This window comes from Plecotus auritus (assembly GCF_963455305.1).
Source record: "Plecotus auritus genome assembly, chromosome: 5".
Classification (NCBI taxonomy): domain Eukaryota; kingdom Metazoa; phylum Chordata; class Mammalia; order Chiroptera; family Vespertilionidae; genus Plecotus; species Plecotus auritus.
Window position 1 is genome coordinate 35,132,987 of NC_137776.1, and position 12,806 is coordinate 35,145,792.

The 12,806-nt window shown below is 50.7% G+C and overlaps 1 protein-coding gene across 1 annotated transcript in view; it reads left to right on the top strand.

Annotated features, from left to right (window-relative positions):
• The first annotated feature begins 419 nt into the window (after window positions 1-419).
• SH3BP4 (SH3 domain binding protein 4) overlaps window positions 420-12,806 on the top strand; it is a 79,996-nt gene continuing 67,609 nt past the window's right edge. The window contains exon 1 of the mRNA XM_080670383.1: window positions 420-572. The gene's annotated coding sequence lies outside the window, so the exon portion shown is untranslated. The remainder of the gene's footprint in view (window positions 573-12,806) is intronic.

Sequence of the window (12,806 nt, forward strand, 5' to 3'; positions counted from 1 at the left end):
CCGGGCCTCCTAGGCTCACCCCCGCCCCTTTTGCGATCGTCCCGCCCCCCTTCTTGCTCACACCCTGCCCCCGGCCTCTGAGTTAGGCCCCGCCCTCCACTCTCGCCCCGCCTTCGACCTCCCTCTTCTCGGCCCCGCCCTCTTCGATCGTCCGGCCCCGCGCTCAGCTTGGTCCACACCCTGCCCTAGCATCTGGGCGGCCACCGCACAGTCCCGCTCACTCCGAAGCCGCATTCCCGGTCCTCTCGCCCGCCCCGATGCCTCCATAAGGCCTCGGGTCAGGCTCCGCCCCGGCCAGCGACCCCGCCCCTGCGGGAGACCACTCCTGCCGCTGGCTCCCGCCTATTCCCGCCCGGAGTACCGCCTCGCAAGCCCTGCCCTCGCCGCGGAGCCCCGCCCTGACTCGGGGACCACCCTCAGCCCGCGGAGGCGTGGACCGAACGTTGTGGGCACTCTCGGAGGTCCCGTCCTCTCGCCTTCGCCGCGCGTTGATTCCCGCGGAGCCGCGCGCGTCCCCGGCCGGACGAGCTCGCAGACCACGAGGAGAGCCGGTGGATCGCGATGCGAGCCAGGTAGGCTGGCAGGCGGCGCGCCAGGCGGTCCCCTGCAGGCGCTCCAACCCCGCGCCCGGCCTCGCTCCCGCGGTGCCTGCTCGGGGCTCGGCGGGTTTGCGCTCCTCTCGAGCGCTGATCGTTTCCCCGCCGCCTGAGTTCGGGGTCCGTGTGCCCTGGCGGGGATGGCGCCTGGAGGCTTCGGGAAGCCTCGCGCACATTTTGGAGCTTCCCCGGGCTCCCGGAATCACCCGCACAGGTCAGGCGGGTCGGGGTTCCGGGAGCCGAGACGCACTCGGAGCCCCCGCCGTCGCCCGGCAGATCCCAGTTCTCCCGGCCCAGACGCTTTGTGGGGCGGCCCTGAGGGGTGGCCTACCTACTTAGAATGTGGGGGCTGCTCATTCACCTCCCGTGGCCATAGGGCGCCCCGAGGGCTGGAGGGTCGGGGCGCCCTCTCGCGCGTACTCTGGGTGGAGGGGAGGGCGCGCGGTCCTGGTTTAAACTTGCTGGTGACAATGCATATTTCAAGTTCGGAGATCCCTCGTTTTAGGGTGGAAATGAAAACCCGGGTTTTCAGCTAGCCGTGCGGTGACCGAGCAGCCGCGAGTTGACAACGCTGGCGGCTGGCGGGTGGGGACAGATGGGAGAGGCACGTTGTTCTCTAGTGATGTTTCCGGGGAAGCCCGCTCCGCGGCGCGGATTGGTGGTCCGTAGGATCCTAGCCTCGGAGTCTGGTGGCTCCTAGCCCTGGGCTGGCCCTGCAGCCGGGGGTCCAGCCCTCTCTGGCCCTTCCCCGCGGTGTTGGTTGGCCCGAGGAGCGGCCGGGCTCGGGCTCTCTACGTGCGGAGAGCATTGTGGAGTCTCGCGGATCGGTGAGATTGTAAAAAGGGAACCCTGGGCTGGATTTTATTCGTGCTGATTCTTTCCAAGTTAGTGCAGCAACTTGGTACCGTGTGCTTATCAGTAGTAATAAGTTAGGACAACTTTTGTTCTGATCACAAAAACAATAAATGCTTTCGGTAGAAAACATGGAAATAAAGACATATAAAACAGAAACCAACCCTTAGTTCTTCCAGCCTTTAATATTTATTCATCTTTATTGGGGTCACATGTTTGCAGATTTCATCAATAAGTTACAACTAGAGCCTCTCTACCCTAAATCAAAAGTAATCACTCTTTGTAGCTCTTCCCTCCGAACCCTTCAAAATGTGATGGTCTCTGAACACCGGAGTTTGGGTTGATGGGCCTTGTTTCCTGCTCAGCTGGCGCAGCTCCCTTTCCAATGGGCGGTGTGCTCCCTGCCTTCTTGGAGGCCTGAGATGGAGAGAGGAGTGGTCAGCTTGGAACACTGGCTCAGACAGGATTGGCCTTGTGCCTCTCCCCTCCCCTGTGGTTTTGGTTCCTTGCCTTGTAAAAATGAAGGTAATGATTCTCAATCTGCTTCTCAGGCCACCATAAAAATTAATGGGTGGTTTGCAAAGCATATTGCCATTCTTGGATGGACAGCGGCTGTACTTTAAGGAGCTAGGGAGCATTTTGCTTGCTGTTCTGTGTTGCCATCATCATCAAATAAAGCAGTTTGCCTCCCACCTGGCCATCCTGATCTGGAGACAGACTCCAGGAATGTCCATTGGGTCCTGGAGAACCATCCTGCTACCCCAGAAAATGGGGGCCTTGGACAGAGACAGCACACTCAAACCCATCTCCCCTCTGCTTTCTTCTGCATATGGGCAAATGGGGAGAGGATGAGGGGTCATTGATACTAAAACAGCCCCAAGTTGCACAGGCCTGAAGCCTGTCCATCTGTGCATTGCTGAGGCCACCCTGGCAGGAGAGGGAACAGTTAGTTCTGGGAGAGAGACTTCGAAAGTGCACAAACCTGACTTCCTAAGGGTTTGCTTTATGGCTCACTTGTTTACTTAATGAACAATGACCACCTCAGCTCTGCCTTGCTGGAGAAGCTTCTGTGAGCTCTAATATTTTTCCTGTTGTCCAAAGTCAAGAGCACCACACTTCAGTGACCTCTTATAACAATTAGAAGGGCCTCTTGCCATTAGTTAATTTCAGGTATGAGAAGCCGGAGTGGGGAGGGGTGCCGCACAGGTTGCCTTTTGTTCCCCTAGAACAGAAACCACGGTGGAAGATGGGAGATCCTCTTTCTGTGAACATCTCACGGGCTCCAGTTTGTCATTTGATAGTTTCATTTTTTTATTGTCGCTCCGACCAGCACTTTGATCTGCCCAAGGTCTAGTAGCTTATCCAAGCTCAGATACAGGGGGTTTCCGGAAGGACCCTGGAAGGGGTTGGACAAGTTGCTGATAGTGTCCTTAGCCAAGCTCATTGTCTGGTACTGTGCTCTTCCTTATCTCGGTGTGGGGAGGAAGGGGAGGCTGGCTGGAATTTTTTCCTTTGCTGTTGTTTGTGAACTTGCTTTCTGGTCTGGCAGCCTGGAATTGTTTTCCTGCAGGCTGCTTGAACAGACCTCTTTCTTATTCTAATGTTGGTTTCTAGTCTGATAATAAGATATGCTAATGGTGCGTGGGGTTTTAATCCTTGGATCCCTGCCACTTAAGTGTGGGAGGTGTGTGTGTTCACTCTTCTTCCTGGGGAGGAACCCCTCCCTCCCCGCCCCTGGCCTCCACCAAACAAGCATGAGAGCTACCAGTTCACCCCTGATGACCTCATCCCCGCTCAGGGCAAGCCTCCCTGGCTCCCTGTTTGAGGTTCCAGCCTTGTTTTGACTGAGGAGAAGCTGCTGTTTAGCAAGTGGGCCTTGGGCCAGCCATGTGGGTTTCCCTTAGCTTTGTTATTTTCAAATTCGACACCTGAACTGGGCCGTGTTGCCATTTTTCTTCTGAGAACTGGAGCCCAGTCTGTGGGATATTTTATTTCCTAAGGCCCTGGAGATGGGCACTAGGACTTCTTTGTCCCGAGGCCGCCGCCTGACAACCAAAGATTGGGAAAGGTCGCTGAGCAGGGAAACAGACTTCCTAGAAGCGTGCACAGACCTGCTTGGCCCCGGCTCTCCAGGGTTGACACTCCGGTCTCCTGGGCCCTAGCTATTCGCACAATAGAAGCCCCATGTTCTGCCACTACCCTCTGGAGGGGTGACAGAAAAGTAATTCAAATCCCCACAAACCCAGGGAACAATCCAGCTACTGACTCAGGATCTTCCCGGTAGCCTGAGTCTGCTGCTCCATGGGCCCCAGGGCTTCCCTGTTATATAACAGCACCTGGTGCGGGCAGGACCAGCGGCTCATAGGAAAGGATGTCATTCTTCAGCCTTTAGAAGAAGGCAAGAGGATGCAGAAGGTGTTTCAGAAATGAAGGGTGTGTGTGGTGTGTTTCAGGGAGGGAATGGTGAAGTCCCATATGTGTGCACAGCTTCTGGACCATCAGGTGAGCATATACCTTCCCAAACATCAGTAGTGATTTGAGGGAGAGAATGGTGGACTAAGTTTGCCTAATTTAAATAGAGATTTGGGGTGTTTTAAGGGGAAGAAATCAGTATCGCTTGCTAAGTAAGGGTTTACGATGTACCAGGCCCTATGTGCACGCGTTGAAAGCCTCCCCAAAACAATGAGAATTTAAGTCGCTTCTCCAAGGTAACAGTCCATTCAGTAAGTGCTTGAGCTGGGACACGAACCCCTGAGCCAGCTTGATCTCTCAGCTCACGTCTTCCAGTGAGCTGAAACTAAACAAGCAGCTATCTATCACATATTTTGGTAGCATTTAGGCATGAAAGGGGCAGAGTGCCTGCTTCCCTTACACCATGATTTTTTTTTTTTTTAAAGCTAGATGAAATCTTTAAAATCTGTGAAATTTTTTCAGCCTGAATGGAAGACAGCCAGTTTACAACCTTTGTTCCTGGGGGCTGGTGCTCACCCTGTCTGCAGGGTAAAGCTTGATTTTTTTTTTTTTTTTTTTTTTTTTTGGAAGACTGTGGTTTTGAAGTTGGGATAACTCAGCACCTGCTATGAAGTTTTTCCTTGCACCGTGAAAAGTGTTATTCTGGGCAGATGAGGTCACTAGAATAAGATTATGGGAAGGTTGATAAGTAAATGTAAGATAAGTGTTCCGCCTTCCCCTTTACAATTTCAGAAATGACTTATTACTGAGATTATTCTTATCTGCTCAGTAAAAACTAGTCTCCGGGGAACTCTGCTGAAGCCTGTTAGCCCAACTCTTCTGAACTGATTGAAAAGAATACTTTCTGCAAAAACGGTTCTGTGGTTCCGAATTTTTATGTCCTTTTCCGCTCTTCCCTGTCTCAATAGTCTGTGCGATTTAGGAAAAGCCTGCTGGGTTCTTCAGAACATGGAAGCTCACTAAAGTCTGCAGGGCTGAATGGAATACAAATGTTTCCTTTTCTAGCTTCTCCAATGTGGGAGGTCCTGAGCCTGCCGTGTGCCACTGCAGAGAAACCTGCTCTTGGAGGGGAAAAGACAAAGAGCCTTGATTGTAGCATCTGCCAATTACTGGGTGTAAATACTCCCACCATGGCTGACTTCAAGCTACCAGTGCTGGGGCTGCACATTACTAAATATGCAACAATCTGTGTGAGCCAATAAGAGCTGATTCAGTTTACCTTTCTTGGACCTAGCCCACCTGCCCAAGCCCCCTCATGTAATTAATGAAATGGTTGTCTGGCTTCTGCTTGGACCATGTCAGCCTAGTTGTGCGAGAGGAGAGAGAATTTGGATGTCATTGAGTAGCCTGTTTTGGCCAACAAGAGTAAAGTGGTTTAAAACTCAGAGCACACATTAAAATCACCTAGGAATTAAAATAAAAAATTTTAAACCTTTGCTGCCTCCTTCCCCTTTGAATCAGAATTTCTGAGGGTGGGGCTCAGACATGAGTAGTATTTAAAAGCTCCCCAGTAGAGCCCTGGCCTGGTGGCTCAGTTATTGGGAGCATTAACCCATATACCAGGGTTCAGATTCCTGGTCAGGGCACATATCTAGGTTGTATTGTAGGTTCTGTCCCTGGTGTGCGAGGCAACTGATTGATGCTTCTCTCTCACCCCCTCACCCCCACCCCCCAGCCCCACTCTAAAATCTAAAAAAAATTATATATTCTTGGAGGATTAAAAATGATAATAATAAAAACAAAAGCTCCCTGGTAGAATCACCATTCTTATGTCTATCCAGGGTTGAACTCCACTGACAGGAAATTTGGGTAAGTGTCAACGTAAGAAGTATCCAAACTATAAAGAGTTTTTATAAGAATTTATTGGAGCCAAACTGAGGACATTGCCAGGGACCACCATCTCAGATGCTCTGGAGAATAATAAGTTTGCAGTATCTTTTACACATTTGGAAGTAAGGAAGGAATGGAAGGAAGATTATGTGGAGGTGGAAGAAAGCAAGGCAGGGATTGGATTACAGGATAGTTACGATGATTATGTGCTCTCTTGAGGGTGGTTACGCTTCCAGGGATCCAAAGAAGAGGCATTTCAAAGGTGTTGTGAACTCTGATGGGGGTGGGGGGTGGGGAGACACACTAAGAAGGGCTCCTGTTGGCTAACTGGGCTCAGTTTTAACAAAGCAGCCATTTCTGCACAGGGGCCTCTCACGCAAACTGCACTTCAGGGAGAGGCGACTGCCTGCCTGCACCTTGTTCCTGTCATCTGAGCCAGCCCTTACAAAGGTTTCCTGGAGTCCTGTTTCAGCCAATAGGACTGAAGCTTTATACGTTTCCTTCTTCATTGCACCCCAAGTTGGAGATTCCTGTTGGTGAATTGGCACTAATGACCATCAGTTGACAATGTGTTAACCTAGATGCACAGAAACAATGGACAGGGCTTGCTTAAGGGCTTTCTATATGCCTGGGATGTAACTACCTACCATTACCTGGCCAGTTAGTGACTACCCACTATGACCTGGCCAGTTAGGAGTTTATGATCAGAGAAACCTGTGAGGTTATAGTTTGGCCAGATATATTACACAGCTCTTTTTTCGGTTCACAAGAGGTAGTTTGGGGCCAGGCATGGCAGGCCCTGTATTTGACACCAAGAAGTTGAAATTTCCCTCATGGAGCCTGGGAGCATGTTCCAGCTTTGAGTTTGAGGACTAGGCAGGCAGAGACATGGATCTTCCCAGTTGCCAGTTGTCAGTCTTACTCCAGTGGCCCTTTCCCTCCACGCTGCTGGTCCACGTACTTGCTGTGCCTCGGTTGCAGCTGCTGATCTAGCACGGAGAAGGGTCTTGGTGGAAGAAGGGGTCTGGATGAAGCAAATAGATGGCTTCTTGGGTGGGCTTGGCTGATCTTGGATGTTAAAGCAGAGAGCCAGAGTCTAGAGGAGCCCCCCAGAACTCCCAAGTGAAGAGAGGAGGAACTCGACACTAAGGACTTTTTGTAACAGTCCTTCAGCTTGGTGGCACACACAAGCTGATTATTTTTTCTCTGCATAATTAGCAGTAACATTATTTTAAAATATGAAAGCTTTCTTTGGAGGCAGGGCGCACATGGGAAGCGAGAGTCATTGAACTTCCGAGCAGTAAGAAGTGACAATACGTTGACAGATCTAGGACTAGGAAGAGGCAAGTGAGGCCCCTGGGGTGCAGAACTTAAGAAGGTGTACACATGCAGGGGCTGCCTGTCTGGTCAGGGAGGAACCGATGGAGAGAGAGTGTACTCAGGGCTCATCCCCTCAGAGTTGGACCCGGCAGTATGGAAGAGCGCACTGGAGATGTGAGTGTGAACAATGGGCCTGGGAGCACACTCTGGTCAGCCCCTGGAGATGGGGCAGGAGGAATGAAGCAGCTGGAGGTGTGTCCCCGAGGCCAAGGAGGAGAAGGTTGTGGGTGGGAGCCCGACACAGATAGACAGTTCTGGGTACTGAATGATCAGACACTGGAGACCACTGCGGTTTGATTGTTAGAACTGCGTGATTGCGGGAGTGGGAAGCTTCTAGAAAAAGTAGAGAACACAGCATAGGCCACAGAGAAGAATGTTAGTGATAAAAGAAGTAAGGTTGTCATTTGAGGGTCCAGGAGGGACCAGGGTTGGGATGGACCCGCTGACTGGGTGGGTGACCAGAGATGGGTGTGAGTGGTTGTCCTCAGGAACTGGTTTAAGGCCTTCCCCAAATGCCTTTTCAAGTTGTACATCTGCCACTTGTTTTCGGCACCCTTTGTGGGATGCTAGCTGGGAGCCTTGTTTGTTCCTGAGAGCCAGTTCCCTAATGCTCCCTGTCGGGGAACCCTTTCCCAGTTCCCCCAGGTCAAGGGCTAACCACTGCTTCCCTGCATGCCTGTCGCCCCCCAGGCAGGCGCTGCATGTCCTTTACCTCCGAGTCCTCAGTGCAGACAGCTTGTCTCATGAATGAAGGTGCTGACAGGGGAAGAGGGGCTGGCCAAGGTGACAGCTTAGGGCGGCAACTCCCCAAAGAACCCTACAGCAACAGCGCTAATATTTTCTTCTTAGACATCCTAACAGTTTAAAACTTACAATACGTAATTTCTGGCCTATGAATAATCATCAGCTTACTTGGAACTGCTGTCAAGGGGCTGTCCCATGCTTCTGTGTCATTTAATTTTTCATTCAGCCAAGCTTACCCAGCTTCCTTTACCCACCTTTTCGCTTTTGCTCTTTTTGAAAGCATTTGAAATTTTAATAGGTTTAGGATACAAAGAAGGAAATGGAATGTCTAAAAATGCACGTACTTTTAAACATTTTGAAATTACCGGTGGTTGCCCTAGCCCCGTGGTTGGCAAACCGCGGCTCGCGAGCCACATGCGGCTCTTTGGCCCCTTGAGTGTGGCTCTTCCACAAAATACCACGGCCTGGGTGAGTCTGTTTTGAAGAAGTGGCATTAGAAGAAGTTTAAGTTTAAAAAATTTGGCTCTCAAAAGAAATTTCAATCGTTGTACTGTTGATATTTGGCTTTGTTGACTAATGAGTTTGCTGACCACTGCCCTAGCCAGTTTGGCATAGCAGTTAGAGTGTCAGCCTGCAGACTGAAAGGTCCTGGATTCCATTCTGGTCAAGGGCGAGTACCTCGGTTTCAGGCTTGATCCCTGGACCTGATTGGAGCTGGAGGCAACCAATCGTGTCTTTCACATCCATGTTTCTCTCTCTGTCTCTCCCCCTCTTTTATTCTCTCCAAAAATCAATGGGAAAAAAATCCCTGGGTGAGGATTAACAAACAAACAAACAAAAAGAAATGACTGGTGGTGCCAGATATTTGCACGTGTCCTGCACGTAAATGGGAAAGAAAGGTACTGTGTTCAGCCTGAACTGGAAGTGCTCGTTAGAGGTCATTTCTGTGACATGTTGGGTCCAGGACCTGTGACCAGAGTAGTGTGCGGATGGTGGTGGGGAGTGAAGACAGTAGTCTGCTGTGGTCTGGTCTCACTTTCCCTCCCCATTACCCCGTACCAAACATCCCCAGGCAGAGGCTGTGGGGTTTCTTTTTCCCTGTGCTTTCAGAAATCGGTGCTTCAGGTGTTCGCAGGAGAAAGCCCTATTTGGCTCTTGTACTGGTTGGCAGCCGCTGGGAAGCTCACCTTTATAGGAAACCAGAATTTTGAATTTTGGTCACATTTCAGGACTATGTCTGAGTGACATCACAGGAGATCTGTCACTGGCTGGATATAAAAAATGATTCTACTTAGTGCCCCCTCCTCTTTTTTTTTTGGCTTATATTTTGTTATAACCACCCATGATTTGGGCCTGTTCATTAGGGGAGAAGTAAGTATACGTTCCCAGAGACAGACCGGAGCCTGTTTAGTGTAGAACCTTCTCGGCTCCACAGCCAGGGCTGCAACAGTCAGTCCTGGGGAGGGGACGGCTGCCAGGAGTTCATATTCTCCAGGCGGAACCAGGGACTCGTCTGTCTCCTTACTTACATTTTATTCTTAAATATTTCAAGAGTCTGAGAAAGTCATGTTTCAGATAATTTGGCATTTAGATAGATGCTAATCTCTCAAATATAGTTACTATTTGGGGATATACACCTGAAATATTCACCTTCACCTTTTCTTTTTTTTTTTTTTTTTTTAAATATATTTTATTGATTTTTTACAGAGAGGAAGGAAGAGGGATAGATAGTCAGAAACATCGATGAGAGAGAAACATCGATCAGCTGCCTCCTGCACACCTCCTACTGGGGATGTGCCCGCAACCAAGTTACATGCCCTTGACCGGAATCGAACCTGGGACCTTTCAGTCCGCAGGCTGACGCTCTATCCACTGAGCCAAACCGGTTTTGGCTCACCTTCACCTTTTCACAGGGACGTTTCTGTGGCTTCACATGTTGACTGGACTTTTGCTCTGTGTCCGTGTGCCCGAGGCTTCTGTAAATGGCTCTTTCTTTTCAGCCAGTCAAATATGAAACAACCCCGTGTGCACAACTGAAAGTCATCATATTTGATTCAAGGAAAGTCCTAATTAAGAATTAAGTGACTCATCACCCATTATGTTCTTCCAACATTGTGTTTTATATCCAGGCCATTGTTAGGGAACAGACAGAGCTGGAACAAAGTTGTCACAAGCTGGACTGCGGGGAAATTCCTTTTCTTAGTGGTGTCTCCTGTGGCTCATCCTTAGGACCTGTTTTCTTTCTGGTGGCATCGAGGGCTTCTCAGTGCCACACACCTGTCTGTGTTTGCACCTGTGCTTCTGTTTACTTCTGGTTTTGACCTGGGGCAAGTTTTTGGGCTTCTCCAAGCTCAGCTTTCTGATCTCTGAAATGGTGATGGTGCTGCTTACCTCCGGGCCGGGAGATGGACTCTGGGGACCATGGACTTCACCACACCACCCCTGCTTATCCAGGGAGCCCCTCGTCACTGTGGCCTCTTCTGAGCCTTGTGCGCACTGCAGATTATTCTTAAGTGTTGAGTAACTATTATGTTTTTAATGTGGTGCCATCTGAATTAAACAGGAGTGCAGGACTTGGATATTTTTAGGTGTTCCGTTTGACTTTAAAAAGTGTACAGGCGCAGACTAGCAGCATGATGCAGCATGGTGTCTAAATAGGGGTTAGGATCCCCAATCCTTGCCCCGTTTCTCCAAGTCCTGGGAGCAGGAGAGGTGTGGGAATGGAGTAAGCAAGGTGTGTCCCAGCCCTAGACCTGGGATGGGGTGTGGCTCTGGCTGGTAGCATGGTGGGGACCAGTAGCCAGCCCCTCACTGGAGGCCTCTGTGTGCAAGGAGACCTGGTTTGCCCTTGGGAGTAGGGTAGGGTGGGGGAGGGAGGTGAGAAGCATGTTGTGGTCAATAGAAGTACTTTCTAGGTATATGCATTGTTTGGGGACTAGTTTCTTATGACTTCTTTTCTTTAAATCCTGTCCACTTAAGTCTTTTTTATTTTTAACTATTGAAGAAATAGTCATTTTAGAAACATTAGCAAATGCAAAAGGGAAAAAAGTTTGTATCAGTGAAACTCTGCTGCCCACAATAACCACTTCGGACATTTGACATGTAAATCTAGACTTTCCAGATAAAGCCAGGGTGGTGAGGACCTTGTGCACTTGGCCCGGAGTCCTTCAATAAGTATTTGTCCAGTGAATATTACACTTTTCAAAAACTGCTTTTTACCTCAAATTGCTGCTAACATATTTCCAGGTGAGTAAGTTCAGACTTCCTGTCAGGCTTGTAGGGGATGCACCCTCCTTATTTAAGAAGTCCTTGTTCATGGACAGTTTCCAGTTACTATCCTATCTAATAAAAGAGTAATATGAACATTGACTACACCTCCACCACGCCCACAAGCCACGCCCACCAGCCAATCAAGAGCGAGTATGCAAATTAACCCAACCAAGATGGCTGCGGCCATGGAGTGAGCAGGAGGCTTGGGTTTCCCCGGCAATGGAGGAAGCCAAGCTTCCTGCACACCCTGGCCAGCCATGGACTCCACTCAAGGCTACAAAGTTTCAATTATAGAGGATAAATAAATCCCAACAAAAATGGCGGCAGCCATGGAGCTGGAGAGAGCAGGAGGCTTGGGTTTCCCTGGCAATGGAGGAAGCCAAACTTCCTGGCCTCCACTCAAGGCTACAAAGTTTCAATTATAGAAGATAAATAAATCCCAGATACCAGGGCCTCCGCTTGGGTCGCTGGGTGGTATGGCCGGCCTGCAAACCACCACAGGCCCCTCACCCAGGCCGCCCCAAGCCCCAAGGGAACCCCCACCCTGATCCGGGACACCCTTCAGGGCAAACCAGCCAGCCCCCACCCATGCACCAGGCCTCTATCCTATCTAATAACCTAATAAATGAGTAATATGCAAATTTACCGTCATTCCAACACACAAGATGGCTGCTCCCATGTGGGCACAAGATGGCCGCCACAAGATGGCCAGCAGGGGAGGGACCAGGCCTGCAAGGGAGGGCAGTTGTGGGCGATTGGGCCAGCAGGGGAGGGCAGTTGGGAGGGACCAGGCCTGCGAAGGAGGGCAGTTGGGGGCGATCAAGCCTGCAGGGGAGGGCAGTGAGGGGTGACCAGGCCGGCAGAGGAGGGAAGTTGGGGGTGACTGGGCCTGCAGGGAAGGGCAGTTGTGGGGGGACCCAGGCCTGCAGGGGAGAGCAGTTGGGGGGGACCAGGCCCGCAGGGGAGGGCAGTTAGGGGTGACCAGGCCAGCAGGGGAGGGAAGTTAGGGGTAATCGGGCTGGCAGGGGAGCAGGTAGGCATCAATCAGGCTGGCAGGGGAGTGGTTAGGGGGTGATCAGGCTGGCAGGCAGAAGCGGTTAGGGGCAATCAGGAAGGCAGGCAGGAGAGCAGTTGGGAGCCAGCAGTCCTGGATTGTGAGAGGGATGTCCGACTGCCCGTTTAGGCCGAATCCTACCTACCGGGATCGGGCCTAAACGGGCAGTCAGACATCCCTTGAGGGGTCCCAGATTGGAAAGGGTGCAGGCTGGGCTGAGGGACACCCCTCCGCCATGCATGAATTTCGTGCACCGGGCCTCTAGTGAAATTATAAATAGCACTGCAGTGACCATCTTGCAATATCTTTCCATGCCTGTAAGTTTCTTCTTTGAATGATACTCACACATGAGCGCACGCGCGCGCACACACACACACACAATTTCTTTTATTGGGCTTAAAATCTGTACAGAATTAATTATATGGACTGTTGGGTGAGTGTATATTCACTACTCAGGAAAGCCCTCCCCCGCCCTGCCCAAGGAGTGATGTGGGGAGTTTTTTCATATCTTGAATAAACTTTGGTGAACTTGTACATGAGTCTTGGACTCACTGGGGGAATTCATTTCTGATTGTCTAAATCCTAACACGCTCTGTCTGCAGTGTGAG